Source organism: Macrotis lagotis, chromosome 5 (assembly GCF_037893015.1).
Source record: "Macrotis lagotis isolate mMagLag1 chromosome 5, bilby.v1.9.chrom.fasta, whole genome shotgun sequence".
Lineage (NCBI taxonomy): Eukaryota > Metazoa > Chordata > Mammalia > Peramelemorphia > Peramelidae > Macrotis > Macrotis lagotis.
The window spans coordinates 38,831,832-38,845,300 of record NC_133662.1 but is presented as its reverse complement, the minus strand read 5'-3'; the positions used below and the strand labels follow the sequence as shown (position 1 = coordinate 38,845,300).

Genomic DNA, 13,469 nt, shown 5'->3' with positions numbered 1-13,469 from the left:
CACCCATATACAAAGATACTTTCTCTCTTTTTTTTTACTACAATGGTAACTACCATCTCTATACTGAAAATTATAATTTAAAAAGGAAATAAGGAAACATAAATTGTTGCAGCATTAAAGAATAACTTCTTAGGGTTACACAAAATGCTCAAAGCACAAATTTTCATAATTGGGAACTCAGTGGACAGCTAGATTTATAAGATCATAAGTTAAAGATAGAAGTAACCTTATTATACCATGAACTTATATATAAGAAAACTGAGTTGAGAGGATATGATTTACCTAGGATCAGAATTAGAACTCGGATTATTTTAAGCCCAAATGCAGCACTAAATCCAATGGGGTATATAGCTAGTTCAATTTATACCCAAAGACGAACCCTTCTAAATCATATTTGAAAAATTGTCATTTAACTTTTATTTAAAAATCTCTAGTCAAGAAAAATACACTTCTTTTGGGGATAGCCTATTGCTCTCGTTGATCAGTATATTCAGTAACTCCTCTTGTTAATCAGGAAGTTATTTATATCATTTTCCTCAATCAATCTTCCGGGAAAACTAAACAAATTAAAACCTTCTTTTAGATTTAGTGACTCCCTATTACCTCCCAAGATCAAATATAAACTCCTTTGTTTAGATTAGAATATAAAACTTCATAACCTAGAGTCTTTCTACCCTTCCAATTTCCTTACACCTTTCTGCCTGCATACATTTCTTGTCAATTATCATTGCTCTTACTTGTAATTTCTAGTAGACCACACCCTATCACCCATTTTCTTTTCTTAAACAACTTATCTTCCATGGCTGAAGTGTTCTGTTCTCTCATCTCTACTTTTCTTTTTCCTGAAATTCTTTAAGGTGCAGTTCAAACTTTGCCTATTCAGGAGGTTTATCTTCCTTGGTACCAATTCTCTCAATTTCTCGTGAATGCTTTTCACTTTCAAAGTGCCTTTGATCTATTTATTTACAAATTGTTTTTCCCATTAGAAAATGAACTCCTTGACAATATTTTCTTTTATTCTCTCTCTCTCTCTCTCTCTCTCTCTCTCTCTCTCTCTCTCCCTCTTCCTTCCTTCCTTCCTTCCTTCCTTCCTTCCTTCCTTCCTTCCTTCCTCCCTTCCTTCTTCCCTCCCTTCCATTCTCCCTCCATTTCTCCCTTTCTTCCTCCTATCTGGCAAGATATCAGGGGATTTACCAACCCCAAATCACACAGGTTCTCATTGATGGGCCAATAGTAGGACCCAGGCCAATGGCATTTGGTCATTGTTTGAGTTCTGACAAACTCAAAGTGAGTGAAAAATAGCAATTCTGTTTTAGTCAGAAGCCTTGAGTGTCCTCTCCATTCAATTAAATTTTTTACTATACAAAAAGAAGTCATTTATGTCTAACTTTATCCATTTATATGCATAAAAGCAAATTGAGGTAATGTCTTGGTAAAATTTATGAAAATTATATCAATATCAAGATTCTGATCTTTTGACTAACTTGGCTCTTCAGCATGATTGTTTGTTTTACAAAATATTCACTATTATTTCAGCAATAAACTTCTAGAATTTTACTAGCAAATGAAGTTAATTTCACTGGCCTATAGGAAGCAGACTTTTTTACTTTTTTTTCAAATTCTGTGATATCTTGTGCTATAATTTTTTCTTTCTCAGAGTACTGACAGGATAGAGCAGGGTTCTTCAACTTACTGTCCATAAACCCACAGAGCATCTATGTATAGGTTCCAGGAGGTCCAAGAACCTGTATGAGAAAAACAAAAACATCTTTATTTTTCCTGATCTCTACTTGTATTTGGCATTTCCTTCAATTGCTTAAAAAAATTATTTTGAAAATCATCAATCATCAGCCAGTCAATAAGCATTTATTAAATACCTACTATGTGTCAGACACTGTACTGAGTGATAAGAATGAAAAGAGAGGCAAAAGTCAGACCCAGCTCTCAAGAAATTTAGTCTTTAATGTTGTCTCATGAGATGGGACTTTTAAAATAGCTATGTACAAACAAGAACATAGGAGTTAGCTGTCACAATGAATAGAGGGTGGGACATAGATAGAGTCAAGAACATTCACCTTCTTAAATTGAAATCTGGCCCCAGACATTTACTAACTGTGTGACCATGGACAAGTCACTTAATGGTTTTTGCCTCCATTTCTTTATATGTAAAATGAGCTAGAGAAGGGAACAGCAAAACACTTTCAAATCTCTTATAAGAAAATACAAATGGGGTCATAGACTGGAAACTACTGAACAACAACAAGAAGCAAGAAAATTATATATAGGATAAATTGGAAATAATCAGTAGATGGAAGGCATTAGCATGAAAGGTAAACTCATAAATCCCATGGGAGGATTCCTCAGAAATCCAAGAAGTTCCATTCACAGTGCTAATTAATTGGATTTTCTTTTGTTATAAAAAGTAGTGTATATAAAGTAGATACTACTTTATCTCCAATTCCTAATTACAACGACCCAAACCTTATACCTTCTTCACACATGAATTATTGCAAAGAAACCTAATTGGTACTTCTGTTCCATTCATCACCAGTGCCCTCCTATCTAAACAACTTGGATATTTTTACAAGTTAATTTCCTAATGCACTACTTTCAAAATTATTTTCTTCTTCAAATTTTTAAATGCCTCTTTCTTGTCTACAGAAAAAATTCTAACCTCAAGCTGACATTTGTCTGTGACACTGGTACTATTTTTACTTTCTTGCTTTGCCTTTCAGTCTTCTCCATCTACCCTTCATTATCTAGGCCAGTTTCCTCATTCTTCCCAAAATAAGTCCCACTAAATTCCTTTCCTTCTAAAATAAACTCCCATTGGGGGCAGCTAGGTGTTGCAGTTGGATAGAGCCCCAGCCCTGAAGTCAGGAGTACCAGAGTTCAAATCTGACCTCTGACACTTAATAATTACCTAGCTATGTGGCCTTGGGCAAGCCACTTAACCCCATTTGCCTTTCAAAATCCTAAAAAAAAAAATCTTAAAATAAACTCCCCTTAAATGTAAAAAGTCACAAACTATTTGTTTTCTTTATATTCCTAGTCTTAGTAAGTTCTGAAATTGCTAATATATTTTTGCTTATTGATTCATGTAGTGTCATTCACAGAAAATGTCCTTTTTTCTTCTATGTCATTTCTAACTAACCTTTAAGACTACTTCTCTTACCTCTTCAATGAGTCCTTCCAAGGTTGAACTTCTTTCTTAATTCCTAATCATGTTATCTCATTTTCTAACTAAATGATTTCCTTATTTTGGTTTTATTTTGTTTTTAAATAGATTTTTATCATTATATATATATATATTATATTTATATAATAAATATAATAAATATATATATATATATGTATATATAATCTTGATTTTCTACATTCTCTCTTCCCTTCTCCCTGACTGTTATCCTTTCTGACAAAGAAGCAAAGAAAAAAGTGGGAGAGGAAATATATGCTCAATAAAATGTTTCTTGCAAGACTATGCATTTTGAGCTCCTGTGCAATGGTTGTGGAGGCAGCAGCGGCAGAGCGCGGCACGATGTCTCACACCATTTTCTTGGTACAGCCTACCAAGAGGCCAGAAGGGCGAACGTAAGCTGATTATGAATCAGTGAATGATTGCATGGAAGGAGTTTGTAAAATGTATGAAGAGCATCTGAAGAAAATGAATCCCAACAGTCCCTCCATCACATATGACATCAGTCAGTTGTTTGATTTCATTGATGATCTGGCAGATCTTAGCTGCCTTGTGTATCGAGCAGACACTCAGATATACCAGCCCTAAAACAAAGATTGGATTAAAGAGAAGATTTGTGTGCTTCTCCATCGGCAGGCCCAAAAAGCTGGCAAATAATTCCAATGGCAGCCTTGGGGGGGATGGGGGGAGGGCTTGGAAAACAGGTTTGTACAGCATGCTGTAGCAGGGAGCTTAGTATTATAGAAGTCCTGTTTCCATTTTGTTACAATCTAGCCAAGGTCGAATGTATTAGGAGATTTTTGTCTTGTTCAATCTGAAGCCCTTGTCCCTCCTTAATTTCTTTTTCTTTTTTTTACTAAAAAGTAGCTGAAAATTTCTCTTCGGTCAGTTAGCACTTGGTTACAGTTCTTCCAGCTGTTCATATCTGCTTCATAGTTTAACCTTCTGTGTGAGGGTTTTCCAAAATTTAGTTTTGTCCTCAAAACTCAAATGCTTAATAGAGAATACAATAAATGCTGTTTAGTTAAGCTTTCTTTGAGTATATTTTTAAAAAAAACAATACTTTTTACTAGTTACAGTAGTGAATAAAAATGGCACATTGACTGAGCTATATACATCTTGTTGTTATATCATACAAGAAGCTTTTATCCTATTTTTCTGATATAGTGAGTCTCAACTATTTTATAGCTTGTAGGTTTACACCTACTACTCTAAATCTCTTGATTCCTAGTGCTGTCGTCTTTATACAATGACATCCAGTTCACATTTTTTTGTTCAAGTATTTTTGCTATGAATGAATGTCCTGGCTACTCAACTTAGAACTTTAAATATTTCAGCAGTATATAGAAAATATATAGTATCTAAGAAATGAGAGTATGTAGAAAATGAGAGAAGAGCCAACTAGCAATTAAAAAATAAGTGATAAATTTATCATTTTCTTAGACAACCTGGGGAATGTCTATACTTTCAATTTACCATTCTCTTAATATCCACATTTTCCTAGTTCCCTTTTCAGACATTAGAAACTTAGGGGAACTTTCTCTAAATTCACTACATTCTTTTGACCTTAATCCTGGTCAAGTGTCAGATAGGGTCACCACAAGATAGGCAGCTTATTGAATATCTTTGTGGTAGGTCAGGATCAACAAACTATATGCTGATGAGCCAGCTAAAAATAGTTTTTATATTTTAAAGTTTTACTGTGTTAGATAATTGGTAAAGTGCCTGGGTATATAGTGAGTATTATATGTTAGCTAATATTTTAAAATGTTAAAGCATTATTAATGGAGTTGACCCTTGGTTTACCAACATATTAGGTAAATGATTTAAGAGTAAATCACTATGTGAAAGAGGTCTAGACTAATTCACATAGATCCAAGCCTTGTCGTTTTTCTTCATGAACTGAGCAAAGAACCAAAATGTATGAGTGCTTTATAGTGCTAATGTTCTGGAATTCAATGTGCTAGAGCAATGGTATCAAACTCAAATAGAACCAGATTCCTGCAAGACACATAATTGACCTAGAAAATCACAAACATTATCTGTGTTGTATTTTTTTTTCCCAATTACATTTTAATCTGGTTCTGGCCTAAGGAGTTTTTTGGTACCTTTATTGCCTAATAACTTCATATTCCTGCTTGATGTTTTGCCATGGTCAATTAAAAATAAACTTGTTTAAAAAATAAAAAAAAGACTATGCATTTTTTAAATGTATGTTATTCTTACTCACCTGTATGTGTGTCATTTATCAATAATTAGATTATCAGCTCATGGGAGTAATTGTTTTCTCTTTTTGAGTCTAGCTCAGTAATGCTAGGAAGAAATAAAAAACTTTGTGAGAGAATTTGACAAACCATTATAAGGAACGACTGGCATGGAAAATTCCTCCACCAATACTGATCAGTAATTCATCTATAATTCATAAATTTAGAAATTTTCTTGATTGTATAGAGATTCATGGACTAGTCACATAGACAAGAGACAGTTCTTTTTCATTACAACTTCTTCTCTCGTCAAAGACAAACCTGAGAGACCTGTTAGAGACAATGTCATTCACATCCCAGGGGAAGTGGTGCAAAACTTCAGTCTTAATGAAGAGCAAAGCATGTTATGTTCAGTTTATTGAAGCCTATTTTAGGTTTTTCCTTTCTCATGTTTTTTTTTTCCCCTTTTTCCTTAGTTCTAATTCCTGACAAATATGTAAATATGTTAAAAATTAATGTACATGTACAACTTTTACCAGACTATTTGCCATTATGGGGAAAGGGATAGGAAGAGAGGGTGAAAAAAAAATTTTAAACTCATAAATTTACAATAATCGGAAAAATAAAATCTCAAAAAAACAAACAAAATACCCCCCAAAACTTCTCTATCCACCTCATGCTGCTTCTCACTAAATACATAGTAAAATCATAATGATTCAGTGAATTAATCATCAGGAAATAGGATGTTAAAATTAAATCAGAAATATAATAATCCACACAAATTTTCTAGTGGTAGCACTGGATAACTTTTATAATTTTTTCTGTGTGTTTCATGCTGTATATAGGTCAACTTTATAAATGGGTCTAGTTTAAAGCTTGGGGAAAGGATAGAACCATGAAAGGATGGTGGTAGGGAGCCAAAATCTTCCTCTCACTGAATGAGTTTCCTTTCATGACTAGTAAATCTAGATCTATTTCTAAAAGAACAAAATTAACTGAAAGGCAAATCACTTCTATTTTAAATTATATGAATGAAGAAAGAATAATTAACATATTCTTATGAATGGAGGAAACATTACTCATTCACTGAAAATTCAATAAAAGAATCAAGAGCTTTTGCATATTACAGGATTTCTTTTACTCTACTGCAGTGTCTAAATAAAAATCTCTTACTCTGATAGAATGTTCAAGCATTGAAGAGATGTTAACTTGGACATAGGAACAAAAATACTAGAGTTTAATTTCTAACTTTTCCTGACATATCTCCCTCTACAGCTTCATATCACCTGTATAGCCTAGATGAAATCAATCTCAAAGAGATTTTAAGGAGATTTAATCATCTCTGTAAAGTGCTTTACATTTATAGATAACAGAATTCAAGCAAATAAAAAGTACATGACCCATTTATCTGGAATTTTAAAGAATAATGTATTTTCAATAATTTGTCAATTTTAGCTCATTTTGCATTTCCCCTATACAAATCCTTTGATTATGTATTTTGAGACCATAAGAAATATGATAAAATTCAATGTTCAATATTACTTGTTCCATTCAAAAATCACTTCAATATCTTGAAAGCAGGGGCCTAGAGTCATCACTGAGATTCAATCGACAATTATTTATTAGTTGCCTGCTATGTGTTTGGCACTGGGTTAGACACTAGAGACACAAAGAAAAATATAAATTAAATTAAAAAATAAAGCAACTATTGATCTCAAGGAGGTTTCTCCCTCTTTCTTGAGGAGAAGAGGAGAGGAGAGGAGAGGAGAGGAGAGGAGAGGAGAGGAGAGCAGAGGAGAGCAGAGGAGAGCAGAGGAGAGCAGAGGAGAGCAGAGGAGAAACAGAAAAAGAAAAGAGAGACAGCAGACAGACACACACACACACACAGAGAGAGAGAGAGAGACAGAGAGAGAGAGAGAGAGACAGAGAGAAAGAGAGACAGATCTAAACAGAGTTAGAGACAGACAGAAACAAGAGACAGTGACAGAGACAGAGACACAGATAGAGACAGAGCTGAACCTGGAGTTCTAATCTCATATGAGACCCTTACTCATGACTTTAGACAAGTCCTAGAACTTGTCTGTAAGTTTCTTCAGTTGTAAAATAAAGATGTTAATCTTTTTCCTTTCTCTGTCTCCAGTCTAGTATGATGACAGAATGAGATTATGAATGTGAAAGTGTTTTGAGAAACCTAAAGAGCATCCAAATTATTGTTAGGTATTTTTTTTTTCAGTTATGTCTAACTCTTTGTGATCCCATTTATGACTTTCTTGACAAATATATTGTTTTTTATTTTGTTTGTTTTTGTTTTGTTTTGTCAAGACAATGGTGTTAGGTGACTTGCCCAAGGCCACACAGCTAGGCAATTACTAAGTGTCTGAGACAAAATAGGAGCATTGATGACAGCGGGTGAGGCTGAACAATTAAACTGACTTTTCCAGAACTTCAAGACTAGGATGTAGATGAGAGATAATATATATGGTATCAGTTTACATAGTAAGGGTGTGTGTGTGTGTAATAAATCTGAGTTTTGAGGATGCAACTCAGACAAGAGTCAGAGATTCAAACCAAGGCAGCATGTTGTAAAGATGAAATCTTGGACTTTTGGGGAAGAGTCAAGATAGTGGCATGATGCTCACAAGCTCCTGGGACTTTTCCCTTTTCAACATTAAATGAAGACTCTGAATAGACATTAAAACTATAGATCCCACCAAAAGAAATTTTCAACTGTAAACATCATGGAAGTTCTTCATTGAAAGTCTGTCACTTTGCGGGGAAATGGGGAAGTAAAGTTCAGCTTCCAGGGAAAGCAGGAAAGCCAGCAGAAAACGTTTAGCCACAGTGTAGTCTTAGCCATAGTGCAGTCCAAGTCCTGACAGCTTGACAACAGCATAGGTTCTGATAGCTATGTAGCAAACAAAGTCTGAAACCTAAGAAGACTGGGGCAAAAGACAGGACTAAGTTGGGAACAAATCATTGTATATGCAGAACTTGGCTATGAAGAAGGAAACAAACCTTTGCAAAGCAAGCTCCTAGGATGCATAGGCATCTCTTGTCCAATTACAAGCCAGGGATCAGACCCCAGCCCCAGCATAAAAACTTCCCATAACCAAGGATTAGAACTCAAGCAATAAAAGATGAGCAAAAAAATAAATAAATAAAGGAGCACTCAGTATAGAAAGTCACTATTCAGATAAATATGATAATAATGTCACTTCAGAAAAAAAGAAAGCAGTGAAAGATTACCTTCAGGGAAAGTCTCAAAAGAGTCTATGAGTTGGACTCAAATTCAAAAGCTCATAGAAGAGCTTAAGAAAGAATTTAAAAACCAAAGAGAGAAAGCAGAAAAATGGAAAAAAGAAATGAGTGTCATGCAGGAAAATTATGAAAAATTGACTAAAGAAAGAAACTCCTTTAAAAATAAAAATTATCAATTGGAAAAGGAATGTAACTATTCAAAAAATAAAATTGATCAACTAGACAATGAATGCAACTCAGCAAGAGTAAAATAAACCAATTGGAAAAGGAGAGAAAAGCTAACTGAAGAAAATAAAACCCTGAAAATTAGAACTGGATAAATAGAAACCAATGATCTATTCCATCAAATAAAGTATAAAAGACTGAAAAAATTGAAGAAAATATATGGTACCTTTCAGGAAAAACAAATGACCTGGAAAAATAGAATCAGAGAGATAATTTATGAATTATTGGACTAATTGAAAGCCTAGATCAAAAAGAAGAACCTGGAAAATATCTTAGAAAATTATCAGGGGGGAAAACTGTCCAAATCTGCTAGAGCAAGAAGATGAAATAAACACTGAAAGAATACCCAAAACTCCTCCAGAACGAGACCACAGGATAAAAATTTCAAATTTCATAGCCAAGTGCCAGAATTCTCAAATAAAAGAGAAAACAATGATGATAATGATGATGATGTTTGTCCTTTGTTCTCAAGAAGACCATGACATGAGGGGGAGATGATATCATGAAAAGCCCATGAATTGGGTTTGATTGAGGGGGTGCAGTGCTAAGTTACCAGTCTCATTTCCCCCTACAGAACCCTCTGGATCCAGCAGCCGGATATGAATCAGGATAACTGAAGATGGCCCTGCTTGCAAAGCAGTCAGGATTGTGACATGCCTAAGTTCACACAACTAGTATATGAGACAGGATTCTAACACCAGTCCTCCTGATTCTAAGGTCAGTACTCTATCCACTGGGCCAAGTAATTTAGATACAAAGAAAACTCAGTCAGACTTATACAGGAGTCACCAGCTTCAGCACTGAAGGAGCATAGGATGTGGATTACCCTAAGTGTATTTTGCTTAGAGGGCAAAGCACCTTGGATTATGACCAAGAATTTACTACCCTGAAAAATTCAGTATGTTTTGTCAGGGGAAAAGATGGATGCTCAATGAAATAGAGGACCTAAAAAATTTCCTGATAAAATTACCAGAACTGAACAGCGAATTAAATCTTCAAATACAAGATTCAAGAAATGCATAAAAAGGTAAACCAAAAAGGGGGGAAAACAAATGTTAGTCAAGAACATAAAATTGTGTACAACCCTGTAAGAGAAGACATAACAATCAGAACTCTTGAGTATTTTATTTCTGTTAGGATAGTTAAAGGGTTGAATATAATTGAAGTGATTAGATTTAGAAGATATGGGCATGGTTGATTTTTATCTTTCCATTGAAGAGGACCAAGGTGACATCATTACATCTGAGATAGCCCTGATGAAAAATTGGGGTATTTCCTCTAAATTGATGTGTTTTAGTTTCTTTTGACCTAATTCAATTCTATCTCACTCATAGAGCTTAATACTTTCTCTGCTGAGGACATCCTATGCTGGACCATCTTAAACCAGTGTTCCCATAATTTACAATCAATTGTAAAGTTCTGAAGAGAGACCTTCAGAGTGTTTCAGTCCTTAGAGTACTTAGAGACTCTATAGTCAAGTATATCAGAAGTGACTTTAGGGGCAGAGGATGAGAACCTCTTTAGAAGGTTTGTGCATAAAAAGATTAGAAATCGATCCTATCTTAATCCATTCTTCAGTTAAGTTAACCATACTAAGGTTGAGGAAAAGTGTGGGGGAGAGTATGCTTGAGAAAGAGGTAAAAATGGTTCATGCTGCCTTGGCTCATGCGGACTATGTGTCCATGGAGGGGACTTGAAAAGCAAGTAAGGAATAAAATGATTATAATTTGATATGATTCCTGACTCTTGAGAAGTGTACTTCTACTGAGACAGAAGTGGGGAGGTACTTAGTGGCTATGAAGCAAAACTGCTTATCAAACAATCAAGCAAGCAATCAGTCAACCTGTGTTTGTACTTTGATAGTATCTTGAATTCATCAAGCAATTAGACAATCAATTAATCCACCTTTGATTGATGGGACTTTGATAGTACTTGTTTGATTATAATTCTTTCAATTAATGACACCAAGTGAAGAGACACAAAGCTCTATTATAGTAGAGGGAAATAAGGGAGGATATGAACATTGAGTAAATCCTATTCAATAGATTTGGTCTAGAGAGGCAATAAAGCGACATTCTCACTTAGGTTTAAAAATCTATCCTATTCTACAGGGAAGTGGGCTGTGGTGGGGAAGGGAAATAAAAAGGAAGAAAGAACAGATAAAGTGAAAGGGAAAGGTATAAGTGAAAATAAACTGAAAGTTAAAATTTAAAGCAAAATTTAAAGGTGAAAAGGAGTAAAACTTTGGTGAAGAGGAATAAGAGATAAGGTAAGAGAAATATATAAAAGGGGGAAGATAACATGGATAGAAATGCAGAATTAGTAATCTTAACTGTAAGAGTGAGTGGAATGAACTCTCCCAAAAGAAGGAAATAGAGAGCAGAATGAATTAAAATACCAGAATCCTACCATATTTTATTTACAAGAAACACATTTGAAACAGAGAGATATACACAGGGGTAAAGGTAAAAGTCTAGACCAAAATTTATTATACTTTAGGTGAAGGAGCAAAAATCCAGGGTAGCAATTATGATCTCAAATAAAGTAAAAACAAAAATCTATCTCATTAAAAGGGATAGGGAAGGAAACTACAACTTCATGAAAGACATCATAAACAATGAAGCTATATCATTTTTAAACATGTATATATCTAGTGTTAAAGCCTTCAAATTCCTAGAGAAAAAGCTGATGAATTACAGCAAAATGAATAGACAGCAAAACTATAATAATGTGGGACCTCAACTTTTCTCTCTCAGAACTAGATAAATCTCACCACAAAACAGACAAAAAGGAAGTTAAGAAGGTGACTAAAATCTTAGGAAACTTAGATATGATAGACTTCTGAAGAAAATTGAAAGGGCATAGAAAAGAATATACCTTTTTTTCTCTGCAGGACATGGTACCTATACCAAAATTGGCCACATACTAGGACATAAAAACTTTGCAATCAAATGCAGAAAGTCAGAAATGATAAATGTATACTTTTCTGATTATGATGCAATACATGAAATAAAGTGTCATGGAAAGATGATCTAAAAATTAATTGGAAATGAAATAACTTAATTTTAAAGAATGAGTGGATCAAACAACAAATCAGAGAAATAATCAAGAATTCTATCCAAGGCAGATCTGTTGTGGACAATGGTATCCAAATCCAGAGGAAGAAAAGCAAAACAAAACAAAACAAAAAATTCATACACAATCTGAATGAATACTATATTCACTTTTTAAAATTGTCTCTTCTGTATTTGTTTCCTATCTCATAGATTTATTTCTTTGCCCATAATTCTAAATCCTCAGATCAAAAATAACTAATCTGTAAGCATGTTGAACATAAATGTACATGTATAATATTCACCTGATGCTTCATCATTTAGAGGAGGGGTGGGAAGGAAGGGTAGAGAATCTCATGTAAATTAAAAATATGCACATGCATGTGGATGAATGTAAAAGATGTTCATAACATGTAGCTGGAAAAATAAAATATCATTTGAAAAAGAGATAATTTCATCCAAGAAAATGATGACAGTGGGACATAATGTCAAAGTTTTTGCAATGCAGGCAAGGCAGTTTTTAGGGGAAATTTTATAACTCTAAATGCTTATATGAATAAAATAGAGAAAAAGGAGATCAATGAATTGAGTATGCAACTAAAAACTAAAAAAAGATGAAATTCAGGCAGGATCCCCAATTAAATACCAAATTAGAAATTCTGAAAATTAAGGGAGAGTTTAATAAAATTGGAAACAAGAAAACCATTGACTGAACAAACAAAACTGATTATGAAAAAAATCAACAAAATAGATAAATCTTTGATTAATCTAATAAAAAGAGAGAAAATAATCATATTATCAGTGTCAATAATGAAAGGGGTGAACTAACCAACCACCAATGAGGTAGAAATTAAAAAGATAATTCAGTTATTTGCTGAACTGTATGCCAACAAATTTGATAACCTTAGTGAAATAGATGAATATTTACAATTACAAACTGCCCAGATTAACAGAAAAGGAAATAAAATATTTAACTCCATTTCAGAAAAGGAAATTGAAGAAACTATCACTAAACTCCCTAAGAAAAGGTCTGCAGGTCCACATGGATTTCCAAGTGAATTGCGCCATACATATAAGGAACAATTAATTACTAGTCTACATAAACTATTTTAAAAAATAGGAGAAGGAATTCAGCCAAAGACCTTTTATGACAATATGGTGCTGAAACCTAAACCAGGAAGAACCAAAGAAAAACTAATTTCTCTAATGAACACTGATACAGTAATCTTAAATATAATTTTTGCAAAAAGAGTGACATCCTATATTTAAATTCCACCTCTGACATTTATGAGCTGTGTGACCCTGAACAAATCACTTAAACTTCTCTGGAAGTCAATTTCCTCATCCATAAAATGACATCTCTACTACCTTTAAACCTACTTTTCTATGAAAAGTTAGTATGGACATGAAAAACAGGTCAGACAAAGTATTTAGTCATTCACCACAGGCAGAAAGCAACAGACAGGAGGGAAACTGATACATTGATCTGTGAGTTGGTCCAAATTGAACAGGAAAGGTTCAAATACAGAATGC

General features: G+C 33.9%; 1 pseudogene; it reads left to right on the top strand.

Moving 5' to 3' along the window:
* Window positions 1-3,538: 3,538 nt before the first annotated feature.
* Window positions 3,539-3,853, top strand: LOC141489674 (enhancer of rudimentary homolog pseudogene; annotated as a pseudogene).
* Window positions 3,854-13,469: the final 9,616 nt, after the last annotated feature.